Source organism: Papilio machaon, chromosome 14 (genome assembly GCF_912999745.1).
Source record: "Papilio machaon chromosome 14, ilPapMach1.1, whole genome shotgun sequence".
NCBI lineage: Eukaryota > Metazoa > Arthropoda > Insecta > Lepidoptera > Papilionidae > Papilio > Papilio machaon.
Window position 1 is genome coordinate 5320657 of NC_059999.1, and position 12298 is coordinate 5332954.

General features: G+C 35.0%; 1 protein-coding gene and 1 long non-coding RNA gene across 5 annotated transcripts in view; one reads left to right on the forward strand and one right to left on the reverse strand.

Moving 5' to 3' along the window:
- LOC106708859 (fasciclin-2) overlaps positions 1-12298 on the reverse strand; it is an 86139-nt gene that overhangs the window by 29012 nt on the left and 44829 nt on the right. The window lies entirely within an intron of this gene.
- On the forward strand, positions 8622-11446 carry LOC123721637. Its single transcript, XR_006756274.1, has 3 exons — positions 8622-8819; positions 9297-9454; positions 11298-11446. It is a non-coding gene; the product is annotated as an uncharacterized LOC123721637 (long non-coding RNA).

The window sequence follows — 12298 nt, forward strand, 5'->3', positions numbered from 1 at the left end:
GTTTAATAAAATTTGGCAAAATATTTTTGCCAATGCTTATCTGATCATGAAGCTGGAAGGTGGCCATTGGAACTTCGCAATGATGCGAAACCTCATTGAGCTTGGACTCGTTTAAAACATCCTAACGAATAGTTAGTCTTTTTTTAATTTTTAGTTCTTTAATTAATAAGAACATATAAAAGATTATGTTTAATTATTTTTTCTTTTAATTATTAATAAAATAGAAGACTTAACTATACATGATGTTTTAGAAAAAATGTTGCCTGATTAATCCTAATTAAAAAGCATACAAATTTAATTAACAATTTTCCCTAAAACATATTACTTTACCCTTGTCTACCTAAACAAATTTACTAATTAAAAAGTAGCCGATATGAATACAAATTACGTTCAAAAGAGAAATTTCACCCATTAGCCACTTCAGGACTGTAGTTTATTTACACTTACCATATAAAATATAAACAGCATACATTATGAAAGGTGTTCTACGTAATTAAGAAGTTGGTACAAGGTAAAATGTCTGTCAACATTACGTTTAAGCTCGTACAAAAACAGAAAATCCCTTTAATTAAGGAACAAAGACGGGCTTTAGTTAAGACAACACGACATCAAAGTTTCACTTTTTTACATTATTTTTTTAAGATACAAAATGGTTCGGCAAACAAAGCCAGCGACTTAAGGCAGACAGAGTGGAGACACGTTCAGAATATTTTCTCCTCCTTTTGTGAATTTTTTTCGAATTAAAGACACCCTGTACTTTAAACAAGTGCTTTGTAATTGAATTTAAATTTCGATATTCTATACATTTCTAAATAGTTGTAAAATTCGTCTTGTTTTGTTCAATTACATAATCTTACTTCTTACTTATACTATTAATGCGAATTTTTAGATGGATGGATGGATGTTTCTTTGAAGGTATCTCCGAAGCGGCTCAACGGTTCTTGACGAAATTTGGAACAGATGTAGAACATAATCTGGAATATAGGCCACTTATACTACGTATTTTTTTAATTCTGCGCGGACGGAGTCACAGGCGACAGCTAATGAATATATAAATTGAATTACTCTAATAGGTTATAGGACTATGATTTGTTAGTAGTCGTTTTTTTCTTAAATATTTTTCTTAATCTTTATTTTTTTAAAGGCAATACAGTTTGTAACAAATATACTTTTCGAAGACATTTATGAATATATATTTTTTTATTTACGACTAATAAAGAGCCATCACAATTATTTTATTCAATATTGGATCCGTGTTCGTGGAATTTCTCCTCGATCTTTTCGCAGCAAATACGTGTAATTGGATTCTTTTTTTATGTAATGTACCTACGTACATTAAACGAGTACGGAAAAATCCGTAGACAAAAATAATTTGAGGAAATATCTTATCGTAGCTGAATTTTAATTATCTTTACTTTCCCACTCTAATTTTCCATTTCTAAAAAGATAAGCTACAACAAGCTTATAAAAAACCTTTCTTACCTTTTTAAAATAAAACCAAAAGATATGAGCACTTAAATCTATTTGAGACACAAACATATCGAACTTATGAATCGATAGAACGAAGAATTTTTAGTTAATTTTGGTAGAAAAGATTTAGAAATATTATTATTTAAAGCTGTAATGACACTTCAAATATTTGTATAAATGCAATTATTTATAACTACTTATTTAAGAGTAGACGAATATGTACATTAAATTTAATAAATATCATGTGGTTTTAAAAAAATTAAAACACTCGATAAAATAAAATAATAACGCAGTAAAGATTCATAATACTAACTTATTGATTTGTAATTGAATTTATTGATATCATTTATCTTCATTTACGACATTGAATTTTCACTTTTCCCACAGACACAAGAGCAATTCTTAGAGAAGTAAAGATACGAAACAACAATGTAAACCTGAACACATCACGTTCTATTGATGGATGGATGGATTGCAAAAAAATGTCACACTTTCATTTCTATATTGAATATTCTGTAAACGGTAGAATAGTGAGATTATCATCGATATTATGGATATTTACCCATAAAAGGGTGAAATATAAACGAAAGAAAAATTCAACGACTATAGATTTGTTTTTATAGATCCGAAGCATCTATACCTATATTTAAAAGAAAGTCGTGTTAGTTACACTATTTATAACTGAAGAACGGCTGAATCGATCTGACTGAAAATTGGTGGGCAGGTAGTTTAGAACCAGGAAACGGACATAGGATATTTTTTTAACCCCGTTTTCTATTTTTTATTCCGCGCGGACGGAGTCGCGTGTAAAAGCTAGTTTATTATTAAAAAAAAAGAATATGTCAAACAATTGAAAACTAATTATTTGCCCACTGGTGACCTTATTAGATCCATTGTGATTCAAATCTTAATCTTGACCTTACCAACACCAGACTAATAGTACATGTACGAATGAATAAAATGAGAGTGTCTGTATGTAGTATATAAAAAAATCATAATTTGCGAAAATGATTTATTTTGGTTGATGATAACGAAAATTGAAGTTTAAAAATTTCCGTCTGTCTGTCTGTCCGTAAGCCCACGTTTGTTCTATGTAATCCTTGGAACGGCTCGACCGATTGTGACTGGAATTTGACGGGAAGATAGCTGATGCAAGCAGGCATATTAAATTTTATCTAATATAATTCTACGCTAAAGAAGTCGCGTGTGACCGCTAGTTTGAAAATATAAATATGAAGCTCATAAAGACATCTGAATGTAAATAAAAACCAAATTAGGTACCTACATAAGAAGTTATTAACGGATCATATACATTCTCCCTTCCGTCTTCGTATCACAAAGTCTATCTGCGAACACTCCCCGCCTAATCAAATGTAATCCAGTTAAAACTTTTCCAATAAGCTTCCCCCGAGCGTGCATTCCGTCATGCCACGACATCGTTACAACGACGAGTAATTACACCGGAAAGCGAAAAAAAGGTCGCAAGTAATCCGCGATAATTGAGAGAGAACAGCCTACTTCGTTAGAACTTAACTCGATGGGATATGTAAATATCCTTCTTACTTGTTGAATTACTACTCAATTGATAGTACTATGTTCAGAGAACTTTACAAAAATCTTTACGCTGTCTAGATATAGATTAAAGCCAAACTTCACTGCATCTTAACATGAGGTAATTGACTCATTCATAAAAAAAATATATTAACAGACCTACATTTTCGACTTCAGTCAGATAGCTTTGCTCTTTTCTATTTAAGAAAGACAAGAGTAATAATAATATGAGCATGTACATTCGCTGTAAATAAAATAAAAATGCTTTTATAGTTTTGCAAGTCAACCCTCCGCGACGGACCATTAAACAAATGGGATAAATCTTGTAAAAGGCATTTATTTCTACCCCTCTGTCAATGAACACGTAATCTTTCAATCTTTTAATGACTTAACTTGGAAATTTTCAAATTTAAGTATACAAAAGAAAAATATTCATAATGTTTAAAATTATCGAATAAGTATTACTACCAAAATTTTAAGTAAAAGTACATTATAGCACGCTATCTATGAATGTACACTGTGTCTATAACTGAAATCTAAGTAAGATATTATATTAGGTTAGGTTATAACCTAAAATAATCGTAAACTCTTTCTACAATTTTTTTATTTAAATGTTAAGTATGTTAGTAAGTATATATGTACAGTACTTTATTAGTGTTGATAAAAGTAATTTAAAAATTACACGAAAAACTTCCCTCGAATGCTAACGACGAATCTAATCTAAAAAGGCAACATCCGTTGGGTGTAATCATTCAAATTATTCCATTCCCCCAGACAACAAGGCAGTGAAATAGAAACTCAAAAATGTAATCCATTTCCACAGTACGTAGATTATAAGATAATAAATGCCTGTATATTTTTCTCCCGAGACTTATATACTTCACTGCTCATTCTAGAGTTTTGACAGAAATTTTTATATTTCTATTGTTTATGTTTTAACTAAATATTTCTTGCAACCTTTATTATTTCTTAATAATTTAATTTAATACATATCTTAGTATCATTTCATTAATTTACGATTAATTGCCGTATCCCTTAAATGGTCAAAAAACTATAAAACAACGAGGTGATACGCTTACCTTATTAACCACACAAATCTAATATATAAAATTCTCGTGTCACAGTTTTCGTTCCCGTACTCCTCCGAAACGGCTTGACCGATTCTCATGAAATTTTGTGAGCATATTGACTAGGTCTGAGAATCGGCCAACATCTATTTTTCATAACCTCCCCCCCTCATTTAGTTTTTTTTTTTAACTGCGCGCGGACGGAGCTGCGGGCGACAGCTAGTAAATCTTTAAAAGAAAATCAAAGGAACGATTTTGTATACTGAACAAGAAGATTGGCATGATCTAAATGAACATGCACTTTGCGAGAAGTACGAGTATAGAGCGTGGACTCTGATTACATTAGGTTCATTATCACTTTACTCAACAAGCCGAATTAAATGAACTGTGAACATAAAAATGATGTTAAAAGTCGAAGCATTACCGAAACTTTTCTATTTGTTTGCTAATGTTATTTCCAAATAATGTTATTTCGTAATAATGAGTGACACTTGTTTAGCTCATATTTCACAATATAAACCAGCGCCGTACCTGTAACAAAAAAAAAAAGATTGAAATAAAAAAAAAACAATCATCTTCCGCATTGTATTTGCAATATGATTCCAAAATAAAGTAGAAGACTTAAATGGAATTCAAAGATAACCCAGACGTTTAATGTATACAAGATGATGACAAACTTACGAGAAATTCAAATTAATTTCAACAATGTAAAGAGCTTTAATGAAGCAATTGAAACTTCCGCCGGTCATACATCATCTAATGTTTGCAATATGAAGCCCGCACTCTTACATAAGAATTCACTTTGAACTTTCATGCATTGAGTTAAAACTTAATTTGCCATAGAAGACTAAATCATATTTCTTTTTAAAACTATGGGTAGCTGATATAAGGGATATATGATTTTTTATTAACCTAACTATAGTAAAAAGCAGTAATTTATTCCTTAATAATTTTGTCGCAACTAATTCCAGACATATTTTGTTCATTACATGACGTCATTAAAAGATATTCTTAATACCATATTTTAAAAGATAAAACCATGACTTTTTATCTTTCTTTAGAAGTACGTAGTAGTAATTTTTAGAAGTAAGTAGTAGTCATTTGTTTGTCTCTACACACTCATTATAGCTGCAAATATTGATTTGAGTTAACTAGACAATAGGTCAATCACATCATTCGATTTACAACCGAGCTTACCGTGCTAAAGGAAGCCATAATAGCTTGTAATTGAATCAATAATTAATTGAAGACAGACATAGTATATGTGAATTAAATACAATATAATTAATTAATACATCATCTGGACATAGATGTTGGATTCGCCAAACAATATTGTCATCATCTCCTTGACCTTGTCCCAATTACGTAGGGTCGGTGCACCAGGTTTCCCTTCTCCAAATCAATCTATCTGCCGTCACCTCCATTGTCACCTCCTTCATGATCATGTCACCATCCATCCATCAAGCAATCCATCCATTTCTTCCTAGGTCTATCTCTACCGGTGTGAGGGGTACACTCATACTTAACGTTCTCTTTGCCACATACGATTCTTCCCTCCTCATAAAATTTTATTTATATTACGTATATTGCTAGTAGTCGCTTTGAGGAGAGAAATCTTTGCGTAAATTTTTCTCTTTGTATTATTCGTGATTGTAAACTATGTATTACCAATCGCGAATATCCTGCCCCTATTCGTTGTTATTGAGATTTTTTGCACGTAAAATAAATCACCACGTCACCCGCTTGAGATCCATTTTCACAACAAAGTTCCCATTTGCGAACGATTTATTTTGCGAGAGCGGCTCTATTTTAAATAAGTTTTACGCCTACGTTCAAAACCACGGCGACTATTAACGGCCGTATGTTTCGGACATGTGCTGATATATAATTCGTTGACGCTTTTGTGAGCTCGCATCGGCTCAGGTTGATAGAGAACGCTTTCCGGCGTTCCCGACAACAACAATACTGTTGGAATAATTTCATAAATAAAATTGTTTCCTCGAAAAACAATTCCGCTGTATTCATCGCCTATAAAATAAAGCACAGAATAACCGTATAGTTTAACAATAGCAGAGAAACATAGAGCATTTTATGTTGCGTTAATGAGTTTGATAAAACAGCAGTAATAATAAAAATCAATTCAGACTTATGTATTTTGTTACGCCATCTACATCCGCCTGCTGAGCCTGCACGTAGCAGAGCGGAGCTACAACGCCATCTACATCCGCCTACTCGCCAGCAAAACGGAAGTCGTCGCTGATCAATCTTTAATGCCAACGATATCGTCACATCCCGTGAATCTACCCTATATAAGCCGTTGCACTGACACCGCAAGTTCAGTTTTTATTCTGTCGTCGGAAGGTCAACATTAGTGATGCAACGGATGTCTGTTTCCGTTTCCGCAAGTGCGGAAGTTCCGCGTGCTTTTCAACATCCGTTTCTGCTTCTGTTTCCGCAACTTTTATAACGGAGATAAAACGGAACTTTACGACGGCTGAGAGATCCAAATGCGCGGCGCGAGACGCGCAGTCCGTGCGCGGCCTTTTGGCACTTGTCGCATTTGTTTGTTTACGTACTTTTTCGTGAATTTAAGCGCGTAATATTTTCTGCTGCTGTTCGAAACAATCAGTTTCTCTTGCTGGAGTAAACTGTCTAGTTGTTGTCCATATAAAATTTGACAACTGGCAAAATGTGACTAGTTCATACTTACGAGTTATTAAATGTACTTTTGAAAAGTGATAACCATGTAATATATCATCAGCTCACTATACATCCCCACTGAGGGGGTCGGAGCCTACCCCAAATTAGAGGTGACTAGGCCATAGTCAACCACGCTGGCCCAGAGCGGGTTGATTTCACACATATCATTAAATTTTTTCTCAGATATGTCCAGGCAGCATCACTATGTTTTCCTTCACCGTAGGAACGTCGGATAAATGTACATATCTAAATCGAAAAACACATTGGTACATAGGGTGTTTCGAACCCAGGCCCTGCAGATTGCAAGTCAAGTGCCTATTAATTATATATTTTTCTAATCTAGATTTGGTGTTTTTGATACTTAACACATTCACTGTTTACAAAATAAAAAAGGTAACAGCTGGGAGCCAAAACTTTTTATGGTGAATTTTTATTTAGTATATCTAGGAGTGTTTGAACATATAGATAAATTAATAATGTTTTTTGTATTTGAGCGCTAGGGTCATCATTTTGAGCACTAGGGATGGCAATGGTTTAGTTCACTAATACTCGTATGTAGATATTTGTTCCACGATTGCATTTCTGTGTACTAATATGTTACAAGATTTTGACAAAGTCAAGTTTTTCATCAAATTCCAGAATATTGAGTAAAACATGTAAGGATACTAATCAAAACCAGCTTTATCTTCTCGGTTTAAGATCTTGTAACATTTCATCCACACCCACACATACACACACACATAAACATAAACGCATACACACACACGTACACACACATACAGGATATACATATATTTAAAAAATATACATACATAACATAAGGGAAGTTCAGCTTAGCTTCATGTGATACAAGATATTTGTATGTTTGCCTCCGTACGAACGTGGTACTAATCACTACAACATTGTAAGAATGAAACTAATACTCTTTTTCGTTAGTTGACTATATTGCCAGAGTGGCCACACAAAGCAACATGGACTTGTTTCAAACGCCGGCGGCTTACTGGCTACTACAAAGTGAACGGGCCCCCCGGATCCGAGGGGGAGGCGCCGCTACTAATAGCTCTGCCCACTCGGATCCGAGTGGTCAGCAGTGAATGTATTAATAAAGAAATATATTTGTCGTTTATCAACACGAGTAGTTTGGCGAACATTAATTTGTAAATAGTGTAATTTTGTTTCCTGAAAATAAATAAAAAAAACGTATTTTAACTTATTGCAGCACAGTAAAAATACATATATTGAAGGCTAAAGGACACCGATATCCAATTTCTTAACAAATTAAAAACGAATACAAACTGTTCTTACCAAAAAAAAAAATTTGTAAATAGGTTTTTTTTTAATATTTACACTTCTGTTTCCGCTTCCGTTTCTGTTTCCGTTTCTGCTAAAATTTATTTTTGACATCTGTTTCCGTTTCTGGTTCCGGTAAGACACTTCCGTTGCATCACTAGTCAACATAACTTCAACTTCAATTTACTTAACTTATGAACTCAGAACCAACCACGCTGCCGGTTGCCTGCTTATTGGATAAGTACTGATTACTGAGTCATTTCTGCCTTTTTGTCATTTTGTATTCGTGACGTTAGAATTACAAATCAATTTAAACTCTAGCCGTTGATAATTATTGTAATTTGAATTTGTGTTGAATTATTGATTTTGTGATAAAATGTAAAATCGCGTTGTGATAGACATCTTTCATTATTTCATCTAGGACTTTTAATAATTCGCTTTAATAATTTCAGAAGTGGGATAGGATCCGCGTGATTCTATCCAGTCTGCTCACTCTGTAGTTGTTTATATTTTCGTGAAAATAATTGCAAAGTGAAAAATGTCTGATCGTTACCGTGATGATCGTTGTAGTCGCAACGAGTTGAATCGAGATCAGAATCGTAGCTGTGTTCGCGAATCATGGGTAGCGTGGACCAAGCCATGGATTCTACATGGGAATATCTGGGTAGTGAGGTACACGCGCCGTCTGTGTATTTCACAGCAGACAGGATTGTGGACGCGATCTCTTCAATTTGTACTGCGGTAAGATCGGACCAATATTTTTATATTTCAAGTTTTGATGCCAAATAAGTCAACATCAAACTTTTCAATTAATTTAAACATGTGTTCTTTACTAAAAACTGAAATTGAATACCTCGATCAGTTTATTAGTGAGGGTCAGGTAAGGCCGAGTCAGTTACCTAAGTCAGACGCATGTCATTATGTCATAATAGTCATTGATGCCCTTTATGAGTTCAGTTTGCTTTGCTCCATGTATTGTCGAGATGCTAACTGTGAGACGTTCTGTGTCAGGAGATGCCTCTAGGGTATCTTCAGGACTGACAAACTGCGGGTTGCTATTAATATCATGTAGAAGACATTGAGTGCAGGATTGATATCGTTTGTAGAGAGGATATAAAACTATTACCGAATCAGGCGGTCCTAGTGTCAGTAGAAAACATAGGCCCCAGACGACTGGGGGAACTATTAGTACTCGACCAAGGTGTTTTAATCTTGCAGGATGTGAATACATTTTACCCGCTACGATACTGAAGGGGCCTGGTGGCGTGGTAAAGGTTTACAACTTGGGCGTGAAGGACGTGGAATTCAAGGCGGGGCAGGTGCTTGTTCGCGGACAAAGCTGTGTGGAGGTATTGGGCAGAAAAGAAAACGAAATTGTAAGTCAAATTCTTTTTTTGTTTTGGTGTCATTTTGATGTATGTAAAGATGTGACTGGCTCCGTACCGTGCTATTCGAATATTTATGTTGGCTCCGTACCGTGCTGTTCGAATATTTATGTTGGCTCCGTACCGTGCTGTTCGAATAGTTCTGTTGGCTCCGTACCGTGCTGTTCAAATATTTATGTTGGCTCCGTACCGTGCTGTTCGAATAGTTCTGTTGGCTCCGTACCGTGCTGTTCAAATATTTATGTTGGCTCCGTACCGTGCTGTTCGAATAGTTCTGTTGGCTCCGTACCGTGTTGTTCAAATATTTATGTTGGCTCCGTACCGTGCTGTTCGAATAGTTCTGTTGGCTCCGTACCGTGCTGTTCGAATATTTGTGTTGGCTCCGTACCGTGCTGTTTAAATAGTTCTGTTGGCTTCGTACCGTGCTGTTCGAATATTTGTCCATACCGAGTTATGAAAGTAGTTCTTCTGTCGATGTTAACGCTGTAGATTTGAATAGAGATGTCGACCGTTCACTTTCAAACCCGGTTGAGACTGACGTTCTTACTTTATCTACTGATGACTGGTTTTTGACTGTACAGCTACAAGACGATCGATTAAAGAATATTTTTGCATAGCTACGTAACAATGACCCGAATCCCGATGTAATTAATAATTACAAAATTATAACGAATGACTGTACCATATGACGCTAAAAGGTGACCGACCGAATCTGTTACAAAAATATCATGATGGAATGGGCCACATTGGTCTAAAACGGTGTGATAATCTCATTAAAGATAAATATTAGTTTCCCAAAATGACAAGGTTTGTTAAAAAGTATGTGCTTGTTTAGACTACGCCTTTCGTAAAGGCCACTATGGTAAGTTTGAGGGCGAACTTCATCCTATTCCCAAGCCAGATCTCCCAATGCATATGGTCAACATGGATCAATTGAGACCTTTAAAGTCGGACAAAAATAACCAGTACATAATAGTCATTACTGACGCTTTCTCTAAATTTGTTATTGCTCGCTGTGTTCGAACCTTAAGTTCTGCTGAAACTGTTCTGAATCTAAGAGAAGTTTTTAGTTTATTTGGCTACCCTTCCATCATAATATCTGACAGAGGTCTTGCTTTCTGTAGTAGACACTTTAAAGATTTTCTCGTACAACGACAAATTAAGCAGGTACTGAACTCTGTAGCAAGGCCTAGAGCAAATGGACAAGTGGAGAGGTTGAATCGCACAATTTTGAACGGATTGAAAGTAGCGAGTGAGGAGAACACGTGGGACTTGAAGCTGCCAGACGTTGTTTTTGGTATTAACAATTCTTTGCATGATCCCACACGCCAAGCCCCCTTTAATCTTATGTTTAAACATAAAAGTAGGGTGTTGTCAGATTTAGAAATTAGTGAAAATAATTTAAATTTAGATGAGTCCAGACTAACAGCTTCCAGAAATATTGTAAATAAGCAAAATAACATGAAATCACGGTTTGGTAAATCGAGGAAACGCAGTCATTCGTATAAAAAAAGGGGATTTGGTGTTGTGGAGGAATCCAAAGAATTGTGCTCAAGCAGGTATCAATAAAAAGTTAGATCCTTCTTATGCTGGACCCTATAAGGTGTTTAAGGTTCTCGGACATGATCGGTATATAATAAAAAGTGTGAAAGGTTTCAGAGGTTATAAACACTTTAATACCGTAGTTGCTGTAGACTCGCTGAGACCTTATGTTGGTGCTATAGGGTCAGATACTGAGGCTGATAATGATAGTGTGCTTGATACAGAAGACCTTATAGATCTTCTAGAAAGTTAACTGTGTACTAATATGTTTCGTGTGGTCACTCAATTACAGGATGGCCGAGCTGTTACGCCATCTACATCCGCCTGCTGAGCCTGCACGTAGCAGAGCGGAGCTACAACGCCATCTACATCCGCCTACTCGCCAGCAAAACGGAAGTCGTCGCTGATCAATCTTTAATGCCAACGATATCGTCACATCCCGTGAATCTACCCTATATAAGCCGTTGCACTGACACCGCAAGTTCAGTTTTTATTCTGTCGTCGGAAGGTCAACATAACTTCAACTTCAATTTACTTAACTTATGAACTCAGAACCAACCACGCTGCCGGTTGCCTGCTTATTGGATAAGTACTGATTACTGAGTCATTTCTGCCTTTTTGTCATTTTGTATTCGTGACGTTAGAATTACAAATCAATTTAAACTCTAGCCGTTGATAATTATTGTAATTTGAATTTGTGTTGAATTATTGATTTTGTGATAAAATGTAAAATCGCGTTGTGATAGACATCTTTCATTATTTCATCTAGGACTTTTAATAATTCGCTTTAATAATTTTATTAAAACATATTATTTTCTTAAAATGAAAGTTTTCTATTTAACCTGAATTCCTTGCCTAAAAGCCTTTTTATCAAAGTGTACATATTTTTATTTAATCTGTGGTTAAATTAATCGTTATACAAATTGTGTAGTAACGCTTCGCACGACACGACAGTACCTAATATTTTTTTATAATCTGTAGGTTAACTGACTGAAAAGTCCGTTTTATGACTTTACATTTAAAACCTAAAGCAACCGTTAAGTCTGCATAATTATTATTGAGCCGTCTAATGGTCTTTCTAATTGCTGCTTTTACCGCATTATATTTTTTTATATCATCAAAACGAGTAGGGTTATCACAAAATTAAACAAACACTAGATGTCGTCTGCGACTCCATCCGCGCGGAATTTAAAAAAACGTAATAAGTATAGCCTATGTGTTCTTCCAGACTATGTGCCAAATTTCGCGAAGATCCACTGAGCATTTCGGATATACCTTCATAAGGATGTTTGT